The sequence below is a fragment of the Empidonax traillii genome, unplaced genomic scaffold, assembly GCF_003031625.1.
Source record: "Empidonax traillii isolate 1590-97213 ecotype Southwest subspecies unplaced genomic scaffold, ASM303162v1 scaffold62:size2133460, whole genome shotgun sequence".
NCBI classification, from domain to species: Eukaryota; Metazoa; Chordata; class Aves; order Passeriformes; family Tyrannidae; genus Empidonax; species Empidonax traillii.
The window spans coordinates 2,088,895-2,102,636 of NW_020955255.1; the positions used below are offsets into that span (position 1 = coordinate 2,088,895).

Below are 13,742 nucleotides of genomic sequence, written 5' to 3' on the forward strand. Positions count from 1 at the left end.
CTGCATAATCTTCTCAGTACAATCTTTTGTTACATGCCTGGCTGAGTAACTCAGTTGTCATGAAGGCAGAAAATATTGTACGTGTTTGTGTGTAAGTTAACATGAACAGGTTGGAATGAAGATAAAGTTCATTAGCTCACAGAACAGTGATAATTCTCAGTAATACCAGTGATTATTAAACAGTTCAGCCTAGACAAACAGTTATTAGCATTTCAATTTGACTGAAAGAAAATACCAGCCATGAAGAACATGAATTTTAACAATAGCAGAGTTTCAGTAATTCCATGTAGAAGACCACTCCTCATCCATGTTTCTTTTTGTTGTGGCTTGGTTTTTTATTTCCAAACTGGGTAAACACTACAGGAACAAAGTCATTCTGGGACACATTAAACAGAAAGAAGAAACAGTTTGACTTCAAAATCTGACAGGTCTTTTCTGACCTTAGTGGTTCCATGATTTTATGGAGTTCTGTATGTAGTAGACATGTTCTACCCTGGCAGCATTCTGAATCTTTCCTTTCTTGAAGCCTGGAAGTCTTTGTTTACTAATGACTTTTTTTTCCTCCCTTCCCCCCTTACTGTTATGTATCTATTTGTCTAGTTTTTAAATAAAAAAATAAGAGAGAAAGTAGTGATTCCTGCAGTGTTTCCTCAAAAAGCAAAATCTGAAGAAAATAGCTACAGGAAGAGGCAAAAATGTTTGCCCTCAACTGGTTAATGTAAGGATTAGAATAATTTAGTCACTGCCAGTTCAACAACTACTTTAAATCCGCACCGAAGGGCCTTCATGTATACGTCCATTAATGACTATGTTCTTTGCATTTTGACTAGCTGCTTTTTGATTCTACTTCTGCAAAAGTTAAAAGAAACGTTACACGTTTGCAAATTCATCTTCCTGAAGATAGGGTGATGGTGTATGTGACATGCTGACCACAACCTCCCAGCTGCTTAGCATGTGAAAGGCACTGGAAATGGAACAGAGCACTGACTGTATGGTTACCTTCTAATATATTGCAATGCTGTAACTTTAAACTGGGCATAAATGCAAATGTTAATTAATGCAAAAGTTATAATTTAAGGTAGTGGTGGGACAGGTACGTGTGAAACAAGATTAAATATTCTGGTATGGCCATCAACGTTGATTCTCCTTTTTTAACCTTTTTTTCTCTCCAGTACTGCATATTTACAGATGTTTACACCAGAAGAGTTGCAGGTTCTCCATCTGAAGGATGGAACAAAATAATGACCAAATCCTATATTGAATACAAGTAACTGCAGACTAAGTCCATATTCTGGCCTTTGGATAAACACTGGTTTTGTGTCTTTGCCAGCAATCTCATACGTGTTTCTGTATCAGCAGAACCTGGAGGAGTTACGTACTTTAATTCTACCCTGTGATATGCATGCTGCAGCAGCATAATCCATCCTAATTGCAGGGTTCTGGTGAAAGGTCTACTTGTTCCATCAGTGTCTGGAAGCAAGGGTGGTAGCCAGAGACAGGGCAAACCTAGAATATCAGTGAGGAACACTAACAGGGACAGCAAAGAGAGTTGTTAGTACTGCCCACTGCCTAAAGTTGAATTGTCTCCACTAGGAAGTGTTTGCTATGGCACAGTGCAAAATGCTGCTGTGACTTTTTAAGTAGAGAAAAGTTTGACCCTCAGAGTTCAGGTATTTCTCTCAGCTGTTCCAGTGTAGTGGCCTAAATCAGCTATGTATTGGAACTCTGTGTATGATTTCAGATGATTAATCAATGGACTCAAATTACGAAGGGCAATTGGTTGGAAGCTTTTAAAAGTATAAACAAAACTTTTTAAAAGAAATTTTAATTTTGGTCATCTTCTTCAGAGCTCAGAATTTTGCACGTGTCTTAAATATAGTGCAGCTTGCAGCCTAAAGGATAAATTTCAGTTGCTTTTACTCATCCAGGAAAAATAATGCTACAGTCAGTCTTCAATTAATATTATAAGAAGACTTACCCGTAGTAAAACCAGATTGTGTTCCTGTTGAATAAAACTGCACATACTGGAAACTGGTAGTATGGTACCCAAAACTGAACTGGTGAGGCCCAAACCTATTAAATGTACAATGTAAATTAAATAGAAAAAGACACCTTTTTTTTTTTTTTTACCTTTCAAATAAAGTAAAATAACTATAAATGGTATTACTATATTGGGTTTGGGTCTTGTTCTAACAAGCTGCCTACCTGATTCCTTTTATACCTAACCAGAGGATTTCTGTAGCCCGTGGTAAGCTGAATTGTATATTGACTATTTCACAGTAGGTCTTAAACTTGTACTTTATGAACACTTCAGGAGAGCAAACAGGCAATATCTGGAGCTTTGAGAACACTGTAACAAGAAGTTGCAGGCTTCTGCTCTACTAGATCCTCTAGACTTCTGTAAGCTTCTGGTTTAGTGGTGAACACGTCAGTGTTGGGTTAACGGCTGGACTCTGATCTTAGAGGTCTTTTCCAGCCTTAACAATTCTGATTCCATGCGTGTTATCTTCAACCTGCTTACATGCACCTCTTTCTTTGCACTAACTTGAACAACCAAATATGGGTTAGAATTTTAATACCGAGTGTAACTTAGTGTTATGTAAAATAGTGACTTAATTCTTAAATTCCTCAGTGCAACCATAATTTCACTCAGAGATAAAATACATGTAGATCAATTATTATTAACTTGCATTTTTAACTTTAGTAAATATGTCAGGTTTTATGTTCATTCCCTAGAATGTTACTGACAGCTATCCTTTAATCTTTTACACAGCCTATCAACATTCAAAGAACAGCTGATGCATAATGAAAGGATACTCAGACTGCAGTATTTCTAGTTAGCCAGTAGCTAATCCTGTGATGAGTTGTATTTACTGCTGTACTTCCTTTCCTGCTTTGTTGGGCACAAAGTTGTTAGGTGATTGTGACTTACGACTTTATTGTTGAAGGCTGAAACTTGTGTGAAAACTTGAATTGTTGAGGATCATCACAAACAGGAAGTTATGACATAAACTTCTTTGAGAGTTTTTAATATGCACTGGACTTGGATACTCTGTTTGCCTTTTCAGAAATTTGTGTCCCACTACCATTTGTTCTTTTTATAAATTGAAATCTCTCTACCTAGCATTTTCTTAAAGCTATCTCTACAGTATTCTTGACTTCCAGCTTAGTGGGATTTTCTCATTGTGCAGTCCCAAGAGGCTACAGCTTCTGTGGAGCAACTTGTGTTACTGCCGTCAGTGAGTACAGAAGCTTGGTTGCCCTGTCCTTGGCACAGGAGAAACAAGGTTTAGTGAGCATTGTATTCTGTTATGTGACTTTGCAGTTAATGTGCTTTAACTGATGTGACATAAATGGCATGAACATACAGACACTGCATACTGTGTTACATACCGTGGTTATATACTCTCAGGCTGCACAAGGAGCACACTAGGACTTCACACACGTTGCCTTTGATTAGACACCAAAATGATAAGTTAAAGCAACTTATGTGGTACATTTTTACTGTTCAAGAGCATATCCCACGCAGGAGGCAGTACTGAAGTAAAGGTGTTATCCTGTGTGGAAATGAATACATTGGAAGTTTTGGATGGTTACGAGTTTCCATTCAGTAAATTTGAAGGTTTAAGAAAAATTACGATGAATCTTGAATAGTTGTTACTCTTTTCAACACAAATCACATACTGAGGAAACAAGGAGGAGGGTGTTTGTAGTTTCCCACTTTTTCTTTTAATTCAAACTGAATGGAATTAAATGATTTATAAACTGCTGAAGTTCTGCATTTCATGCACTACCCCTCTGTACGTGCAGTCACTTTATATATATTACCCAGCAGCTGCCTCTGCTTCCTGTTGGATGTTGCAAGGCTTGCATGTGTTACCTAGATTACAGGAGTGGTACAAAAGATTAGAATTGACGTGCTTACCCACAAACTACACTGGCAGACCACAAGAAACCTTTGGAGACAAAAGCAAGTGGTTTCCAGTCTTTCAGACTTTGTGATTTAGGACTGAAGTGCTTAAGTTTAAGTTGTTTTCACATGAATACCAAGTTTGTCATACTGTTAGCTGATTTTTGTGTCTCTCGGAATCCTTGAATGAGTTTGTTTAGCTCTTAAATTGCACTTTTCTTATATTTATACTACTACAGTATCTCAATGGGGATTTGTTTTAAGCTTATGACAGTTTTCATATTAAAGGCTAAATTCTGCCCAACACTGAAGTCCCCAAAAGCCTCTACAATTCTGGATTGTGGTGCATTTTTCCATAAAGCTATGATTTGTCTGTATATTGGCTATCTGTGTTAGAGGACAGCTTTGTGAAGAGAAACAACACTGCTTTCACTTAGCACATTTTTCCTTAGGAAGCAGAAGTATGGATGTTGAAGATAGTCCATTTTTCAATTATACCACAGCATCTGTGCATCTGCAGGCACTATTCAAACACCCCCCCCCCCCCCCCCCCCATGAATTTAGAGAGATAATTGCTGGAGTTTGGGAAAAACATCCTGGGAAACTTCATATTTTGCCTTTTTTTCTGCAGGCATCTTTTACTGACCACTGTCAGAGACAGAATATAGAGCTAGTTTTCTCCTAGCTGTTTCTCTGCAATGAAATATGCTCTCAGCAATTAACTGCAATATTTTGAGAGGAAGGAAGGAAGGATGAGATTGTTTTCTAATGTGCAAATTTTATGCATATGTTTTGGTATTTGAATGAAAAACAAGATCCTGATGTTAGTGTAGCGTGCTGTTCCACCAGTTAGAAAATCCTCTGCAGACTAGTCCAGTTAACAATATTTCAGCATGGCTGATGGAAAAGAAGATGGCAAATTACTTGGGGCATTATTATTCTGCCAAAATAATTTCTGAGGCATTTAAAAGGCTTTTTAATAGTACCTTTTAAGTGAAATTCTAGTGATTAAATTCTTGCATATTGACAATGCAGAAAAGGGGGTATTTTTAAAGGTATTTCCCATTTCAGTATCTGAAAACTTGATGGCTATTCAAAGAAGTAATGACCATTAGCTTACTACTCTTCCATTCCCACATACATAGAGTTTATCTAGGAATGGATGTGATATTATGTTTTAAGAACCTAATGCAGTCAGTAAGAGTCTGATATAGGTGTTATCTCATGGTCTGATCATGCTCCTGGTGAGCTAACATTTTAAGATTGGCTTAATGAAAAGAGATATAAAAGTTGGAGATTAAATACTATGCTTTTAAAAGATTTTGCTTGTGTAAATAAAATTCAAGACACTTTAAGTAATGACTTTGAGGATAAATAATGCATAAATTGTGACCAAAGGAGTAATTGGTAATATGGCTGAATTAAGGATACATCCTGCAACTTGCGTTAGCTTTCTAAGCTCTCACTGCTGAAACTAAAATGAAGAAGGGAAAGTAAACTGTAGCCCATCAGTGTGAAGGATTTAAAAAACCACCTATATAGGCCACACAATAAAATACCTAAATAAAATTCAATGCACTGTAGTACCAGGATGAAAGAATAAACCACATGAACAGTTCCTTTAGTCTTAAATATCATAAATGTATATGGTAGGTATGCTGTGTTTAAAAGCTGTCAAATAATGTCCTCATTTTTTTAAAATATTAGCTAATAACCTTAAATCACTGTGGGACAGGGAGTGGTTCTGGTCCCTGACACAGCTGGGTCCAGGTTGTCCACTGAGGAATTGAGGGAATATCCTTACAAGCAACCAAATGATGACTCCTGCATCAGTCATAGATGAGCACAAAATTGTGACACTCTTGTGACCCAATGGAATAGCACCAGCAGGGTTGTCCACTTCCAGCAGCATTCCTAGCTCCTGTTTCTCTCACAATCATAGCATCTGAGCTTGATGATGGGATACCAGCAGGAAGCATTATTTTTTTTGCTCTGTTAATTTTATTATTTGGCTTCTTTTGAGTCAAATTCAGTGCTTTCCAAATCAGATGTTCTCTTATCTGATGCACCACTAGACTGAATTCAGAAGCAGACTAAATAACTTGGAGTAAGTACCATACCTTAGAATAATGGAGATATGAGGATTAACTGGGGAAAGCAAATTCTAGTTACAGTTCAACCTACTACAATTTTTTTTCAAATTTTCTGAAGACACATTTAGAGGGTGGGGGATAGTGGGGGATCAGATCATGTGGGCAAATGAGAATGAGCGATCAGATTTATCACTGTTTAGGTACGTCAGAAACAGAAATAGGTAACACTTCTTTCATCAGAACTTAGGCAAGAAGAGCAAGGCCTAGTAAGCTTCCTGTAATATTTGTTATTAGATGTAATGCTCTTTCACTCAGTCTCTCAACAACATATCCCCCCCCCATCTTTTTGAAGGGATGTACTATTTCCTTTTCATGTAGTACAAGCACATGTGTATTTGTCTCTTGGAAACTGTCATTTTGCTTGCTTTCATAAAACCAACTAAGCTGCATGGGATTTATTGCAGTCAATTTTCACACTGTTTTTCCTCCATAGTTCTTAGTAAAACTGTAATGTTGATTAGAAGTCCTGTATTAACTCTTGCAAAGCACTTGTTTCTCAATTCAGAATAGAATCACATTAATATCTTCTAATAGTTTGTTTTATTAGACAAATGTTTTCAAAATATGTGGCTCTCTATAAATGTTTTCTTACTTGATAAGAAGTATTGTCCCTGAAAGGAAATATGTTAGCCCTCAGATTTAAAGAGTAAGCATTTCAACTTGTAGTGGAAGTTTATAGCACAATAAATCATGTGCTTTTCTTTTGCCATATCTTGCAAGCACAGTTGGACAAGAGATGATCAGATTTTTCCCTCCCCATAAGTAAAATTCTTGCACAGCTGCTGGACAGCTAAAAATGTAGTTGCTTTACTAGTTAGGTGTCAAAGTTACAGAGCCTCTGTGCTGGCAGAGTCTGATTTAAGTGGTTGTGGTCAGTCTGAGGAACCTGTGATGTGATAAGATAGCGTTTGTGAGGTCATGTGGTTTGTAAACACCCAATCTAATGTAGCAGCTTTGTCTACACAGGATAGTTAAATATATACCCTATGCTTTAGAAAAATGAATTGCTTTATTCCTTAGGCTCAGCTTGTCCTTGAGAGTCAGATGTTAAACTGGCTTGATAATGCCCAGATTGTTACAGAAGTGGAAGACTGATCAGATTGGGAGTCTTATTATCCAGTAACTTTCTCCAGTTTAGTCCTGCCCTTAATAAGGCAACTAGCTTTAGAAACTGGCTAAACGAAGCAATCAACAGGCAGAAGGAAGGCACAATGGAATCTGTATTTTATGAACTCATTTGTTTAATTCAGTTAACTTTGGGGGGTCATAGTGTAATTAACACAATCATGTTACACTTGCCCAAAATGATAGGATTGATTCCTTAGTGATGGCACTTCATTCCGTGAATCTTTGGCCACAAACTCCATCTTCATCTTTGCATCAGGTAAGGTTGATTCCTCTCTCTTGCCCCCAGTAACAACAGAATCAACGAAATATTTTCCATCCCTTATGAGGGTGAAGGAAACCTCTAAACGTGAATAATGTAACCAGGACACCAATGTAGCCTGTCTTCAAATGGAACACATCTTTGTTTACTTGGAGGAGGGACACGTGATTCTGAACTGTTTCACTGCCACTAGTGACAAGATTAGATTCAGTGATAAAATAAATTAAGATGGGTGATGGTTTTTACATTTTCCCTTTTTTTTCCTGTGTTCTACTGCATCACAGTTCCAGATCTGTCTTGCTGAGCAGTATAATAGTTCTTGACTGCAGCATTAAAGGTGAATATAGCTATACTGTGTCCTTCTTTAGAGTTTGTCCAGATTGCTAAAGCAAGTAAACTGATAATAGATAAAGTTATTTCACTATCTTGGCAATAATGTTCTTGATTGTTGAAACTGTGTGACCTGTCTGCTGTACTGATTAGAGCTATGTCAGGGTTCTATTTTGTGTTTCTGCCTGTAAATTAAGTTTTTGGGGATTGAAAAGTGGAGGAATTGAGGTTCTACTGGTTTATCTTGAGTGGTTGTTCCTTGCAGAAGTTGTGTGTTAGCAGTCGTACAGAGGGGCCGCCTAGGTGAGAAGCAAGCCCAGGAGAGGACTGTGTTAGCTTGTAATTGTTCTCTGTAGACTTACGTGAATGTGAGGCAAATAGTGGATATGTGGTGGAAACCCCTCCTAAAGTTCTTTTATCAATTTGAGTGGCAGCCAGCACAGATGAAAGTAGTTTCTGCAATCAGAGGCAAAAATGTTACTTAGTCTATTTAAAACTGCTGAGTTTAACTTGTGCTTTAAAAGGACAGAGTAAAAGTGTGAAATGATCATTTCCTGTAACTGTTGCCTGGAACGGGTACATTTTCAGTCTCTCAGCCAGTACATTCTAGTTAATGCTTAAGGTTTCAGTAACATTTGTATTTACAGATGCATAGAGAGGAGCATTGAGACTTAAGTATTTCCTTGGATAGAAAAAGTGCAGTACATTCAGTGTGATTTTATTGCTGTTTTAAAATATTTTTGTTGTTGTGTCCTCACTGCAAATAAACACTTCCATCACAGCTTCTTGCAGAAAGCTTCTGGGAACTTTCCATAAATAACCAGTAGGTAGGTGGAAGGAAAATTCCTAGGCCTGTAGCTTGGAACTTTCTTTGGAATTGCATACAACCTCACTACAACAAACCTGTCAATCTTAGAAAAATTCCCTCAAGAAATAAAACCTGACTTAAAATTGTCAAATACTAGCTTGTTTTGAAAATAGTGTATGAGTTGGGTATTCCTTAGCACTGTTGCTGTTTCAATTGCATGTTTGGTACCTAACTTTGAAGTTTAACTTGATTTCACAGCACTAGATCAAAACCAGATTCTTTAACCATATAGTGCAGTGATCAAAAAGTCATGACCTCCCATTGATCGCTTTATTGGTTTCCTGTTCTGATTCACTGGAAACCTTCTGGTCTGAACACTTGTTGCTGGTTTTAATCTTTGTCACGTTTACAATACTGCAGACTCGTCTATGGTAAAACTGATATACAACATACATTTAACATCATATTTCCTCTTGGCTCAAGTGCTCTTCAAATAATGTTGAAAAAACACTTTTTATAAAAATTTAAGTCAGGGAATGTAAGAGTACATTCAGAGCAATATGAAATTAATAGCTGGACAATAGGTTGACAACAGCTGGACAAAAGAGCTTTCTTTTAATGCATTAAAACTCTTTCATAGATTTTACTTAAACTTCCTGACACCTATAGGGATTTTGTAATGCATTCTGTATTACTGTAAGACTTACAGAGGCCAAATATTTAAATGCCATTTAAAAAAACCCAGAAACCTGAAATTACTCAGTCTTGGAAATTTTTTACTGCTCTTTTGCTTTTCACTTAGAATACACTGCAATGTTTTGAACTCTGTTTAGTGATGTGGTCAGCAAAGTTCATTTGAGATAAATATTTCAGGTTCTATACCAGTGTGTTATATATGCTAGTGTGTTACTCTTGGTCATCCTTTTAGAAGTACGAGTTTCAAAAACAAAGGCAACATTTTCAATAAACAGAAGACTAGTAATTAATCACATACCTAATCTTGGATTTCAGAGTTAAAGATGAGTCGGGCAGATTCATCTAATATTGTAATACCTCACGACTGTTGATTTTAAGCCTACTTTAGATGGGGGGAAAAAAAAGTCAGTCTAATTTTTAACTTCTAACAAGAGCAGCCATATTGGCACAGCCAGAAAAAGCAGCCTCAGCCTGTTCAGGTATTTATTACTGTCATTCACTGGCATTCTGGCTCAGACCCACAGTAGGATTATCCAGCCTGGAGTTTACTACTTTCTCTGATTTCTGATTAGTTTTTGTTGCCAGTTTCAAGGTGTTTTGCTACAATTGCTCTAAGACATGGATACTGCAACTGTATTAGATTGAATTCCATTTACGAACTCCAAAACCAGATCATACTGTTTTGACATAGTGCAGATTAACAAGTTCAAAGCTGTAAGAGAACCTGGAGACAACCAGGTATGAACACCTGCAGTCTTCCTACCATGAAGTGTGCTGCAAATCAGCACCTTTGAACCCTTCTGCTATACTGAAAGTAGTAAAAAACTAACTTTCCTGATCTGCTTCTTTCTGCTTGTCCTAAAAACTCCAACAAATCAAAATTAACTTTTCTCCAAGATTCATTTTATTACACCTCAAGATAAGAAGCCAAATATTCCACCAAGTCCTCTGAAACTTTTTGTCAACAGATTTTTATCTTGGTATGACCATTGTCAAATTTTTGAGGGACCAGATGAGGTAATGCTGGAAGGAAACAAATACAGCTCTGAACACTTCCCTACAAAGCAGAGTTAATTTTCTTTAGGACACTATTTTATATTCTTTATAAATACTACTTTATAGAAACCACTAAACTTGCACTATTCTAGAATCACTAACTCATATCAGTTGTTTGTTGTTGATTGTGCAGGTTTCCTGTTTTAGTCATGCTAAAGTCAGTGCAAATAAATGGCCAAATGTGCTAAGATGGTCCCAGACAGTCTTGAGTATCTTGGAATGCAACCTGGCTCCTCCTGTAGGGATCTTACAGGGATTGGCTAACAACCTGATTTCAAAGGTCATTGCTGGACTCCCCAATAATCAACATTTTGTTCATCTCACTGAAAGCTGCGTGAAAATTTTTAGACAAGGAAATTATTTTCCGCATTTAATGTATTTATGGAAGACTTTAAAAGTGTCTTAAAAAAACCCTTTTATGATAAATGTTTAATGGTGATTCATTAACTGCTAAGCAAAGGAAGCAGTTTTGCAAACAAATTTTTTAAATGCTCTCACTGCACGTTCTCTGTAAGCATGATCAAGACATTTCCTGCTTTCTTAAGTCACAGCACCTAATGCACTGGATTTTTTATTTTTTAAGCAATTTCAGTTTTGCTTTATTTTGCTTAACTAGTTTAATTTCTTTATTTAGTCTCTGATGAGAAACTTGAGTACTGCCCTACAAATATCACCTTTGGGGGTGGGGGAAAGGCAAAAGCAAAGGCAAACTATAGAGCTCTATGCAGTGGTGGCTCCAGTCAGCTAAATCCCGAATTTATGTCAAACCCTCACCTTAAGCACTTCAGGCTAACTTGAATATTTTTAGTTTAAGTGAACTCCAGGGGGAAAAGAATTTTTGTTAGTGGTGTTGTAAAACTTCCCTGAAATAGTCTTCCAGAATTTTTACATACCTTTTTAAATGTATGCACTTCCCTCCTGATGCCCACGATTCTTCAACAGCCATTAGAGTGTACTGAACAGCTTGATTTCAGCAAGATTTAGCTAATTTGCTGGGATTTTTTTGCTTTTGGCACAAAATTAAATCTTAGGGAATGGAGCGGTAAAGAGAACTGCATAGTAACACTTCCTATTTGAGAATGTCATTATCTGCTGTATCAATTTCAAAATTAGTTAGTCAGATTTTACGATGAAGCAGAATGTCTTCAGGGAATCTGAGAAGACTCAAAGTTGTTCTGGAAGAGTTTAGATATTTTAAACTGAAAAGAAAATAAAAAGACTTGTGAAAGCAATAAATGAAGATGTGACCTGTTTCCTGAATTTCTCTACTAAGAATATCCAATTGCTGCAGATCTTACATGTCTGCCTCACAGCAAAAGGAAGACAGAGTTTGTTGTGATTTCTCTTTCCTTTGCCCCCCTTTTTAAAAGATATTCTCTGGATATATTTTGAGGTCTAAAAAATGTATTTTTTACATTTGATTTTTTTTATCTGTAGAGGTAGATATGGCATTGGAGAATGCAGAATGGCTTTGGTGGGAGACTGGGGGGAGGGCCCATCTCTGTAGCTTTTCCTTTGAATTTCAAGGAAGAGAAGACCCTTCCAGTGAGTCCAGGGTTGTTAAGAGTCTCTTCCTGAGGAGGGACAACAGTGATTGGGTAGTGGGAGCAAATCAAGTAAATGGAGTTCCTGGATTCAGCATCTGTTTGGTTGAGTTTGTTTGGGCTTCTTGAATCATCAGTAATTTTCAAGAATGACCCTTGTCTGGCATTGATCGTGGCTGTTATTCAGAAGCTGTTAATCCTAATTATGGCTGCATTTATAGCTATGGTTTTAGAAAAAAGCCCTTAATGCTAACTAAAGTGAAACAGGAAATTCACTGATGCTGAAATAAAAGCCACAACTTTGAGTTTTGTCCTAATACAGTTACAAAGATAACACATTGCTAATTTAACATATATTTTTAAGATTTGTTAGAGAATGTGTCACTATTTCTAAGCAAAGAATATTCTACTATATGCAATATGTGTTGTTGATTTTTACAAATAATCTTATTTTACCTGTAATCTGAAGCTATACAAGTTGTCAGGAAAAGACTATCCTGTGTCTTTTGCATATGATCCGTATGTTTGGGTAAAAACTGCCTCCTGCTTGAGGAAGATGAAGAATGTCTTTTAAAGCTGGTTTGCTTTAAACTTTTTAAATTTTTTCTTTCTTGCAGGATTAATTGAGCCATACCTAATATATTTTAAAATCTCTGACTGTTCAAAAATGGCTTTCATTAAAATGCTTTGATACAATTGTGTCACGATGCATGTCTAGCAGTCCCTTTCATATAAGGAAGCTGATTCTGTTGGGAAAGAAATACTATTTGTGTTGTAGCTGTACAGCCATTAAACTCGTTAAGAATTGCTTTAGATGACGGATTGCTATTATTAGTTTCTGCAACCATTCGTTTAGCTCACGTTGTCTCCATTGGTGCCGTGTTCATGTTGTGATGGTTTCAGTATGAATGTAACTCAACCATGTATTTTAAAAATGGGCTTCAGAGAGTTTAAGATATCTAAGGAGCTGCTTGTGTTCATGGAAGTGAAAAAGTAGCATGAAAAGGCCTGCAACCTTAACATTGTTCATTTCCTTTGTGTGCATGTGCAGAAATGCTTTTGCATTGTAGTACCTGCTGGATGTAGTATTTGTCTGGACTGATATGTCTCTTAGATGACAACATATTTTCCATTATTTCAGTTGAAGGTGCTCCAAGTACTTAATTTGCTGAGATGAGCATTTTTCCAAAAGAAGTTACTGGGAGTGATTTTAAAGAAGTGATATTGTACTACTGTATGCCTTGAACTGAAGTAATCTCATTACAAGTGCGAGAGTCAGCACTAAGTAGCAGTCAACTGTTATGTATGATAAGGGATCCCATTAGATGCTGTGGACAGTCTCAGGACATTTTAAGAACTCCAATTAAATTGCTGTTATTCATGTTAAATGTAATTAGAATTTAATAGATCATAATGGGTTTTTTTATTGGCCTATATTTAGGTTTTGACTTCTAAATCTCTATTTTCATTTTGCCAAATTGACAATTTTAAAATGAATTATAGCACAGGTATTTGAAAATGCTTATGACTTGTTTTTTCAGCTAGAACATACTTTCAGCAAGACTTGAGTTTTGAATCAGGTTTGGTTTTTTAAGTATGAAATCTTATGAAGTGTTGCAGCTGTTACTAAGGTAGAGAAAAATAATGAGGGAACTCTGATTTTTAGATTCCTCCTGCTATAAGTAAAAACACTGAGAATTCAGTATCTTTATTCTTTAAATAGAAATGTAACATCTTGCCTTCTGCCAAAACCAATTTTATTCACCCGAGGCAGTGGTCCTATTTTTATCATATTTTGATCTCACCTGTGTATTGCTTGTTTATCCTACTATATTAAATATTTATTGGCAAGTTTTGT

The 13,742-nt window shown here is 36.5% G+C and overlaps 1 protein-coding gene and 1 long non-coding RNA gene across 10 annotated transcripts in view; one reads left to right on the forward strand and one right to left on the reverse strand.

Annotated features, from left to right (window-relative positions):
* EVI5 (ecotropic viral integration site 5) overlaps window positions 1-13,742 on the forward strand; it is a 77,990-nt gene that overhangs the window by 57,507 nt on the left and 6,741 nt on the right. The window lies entirely within an intron of this gene.
* LOC114055642 overlaps window positions 1-13,742 on the reverse strand; it is a 39,418-nt gene that overhangs the window by 14,522 nt on the left and 11,154 nt on the right. The gene's annotated exons all lie outside the window — the stretch shown is intronic.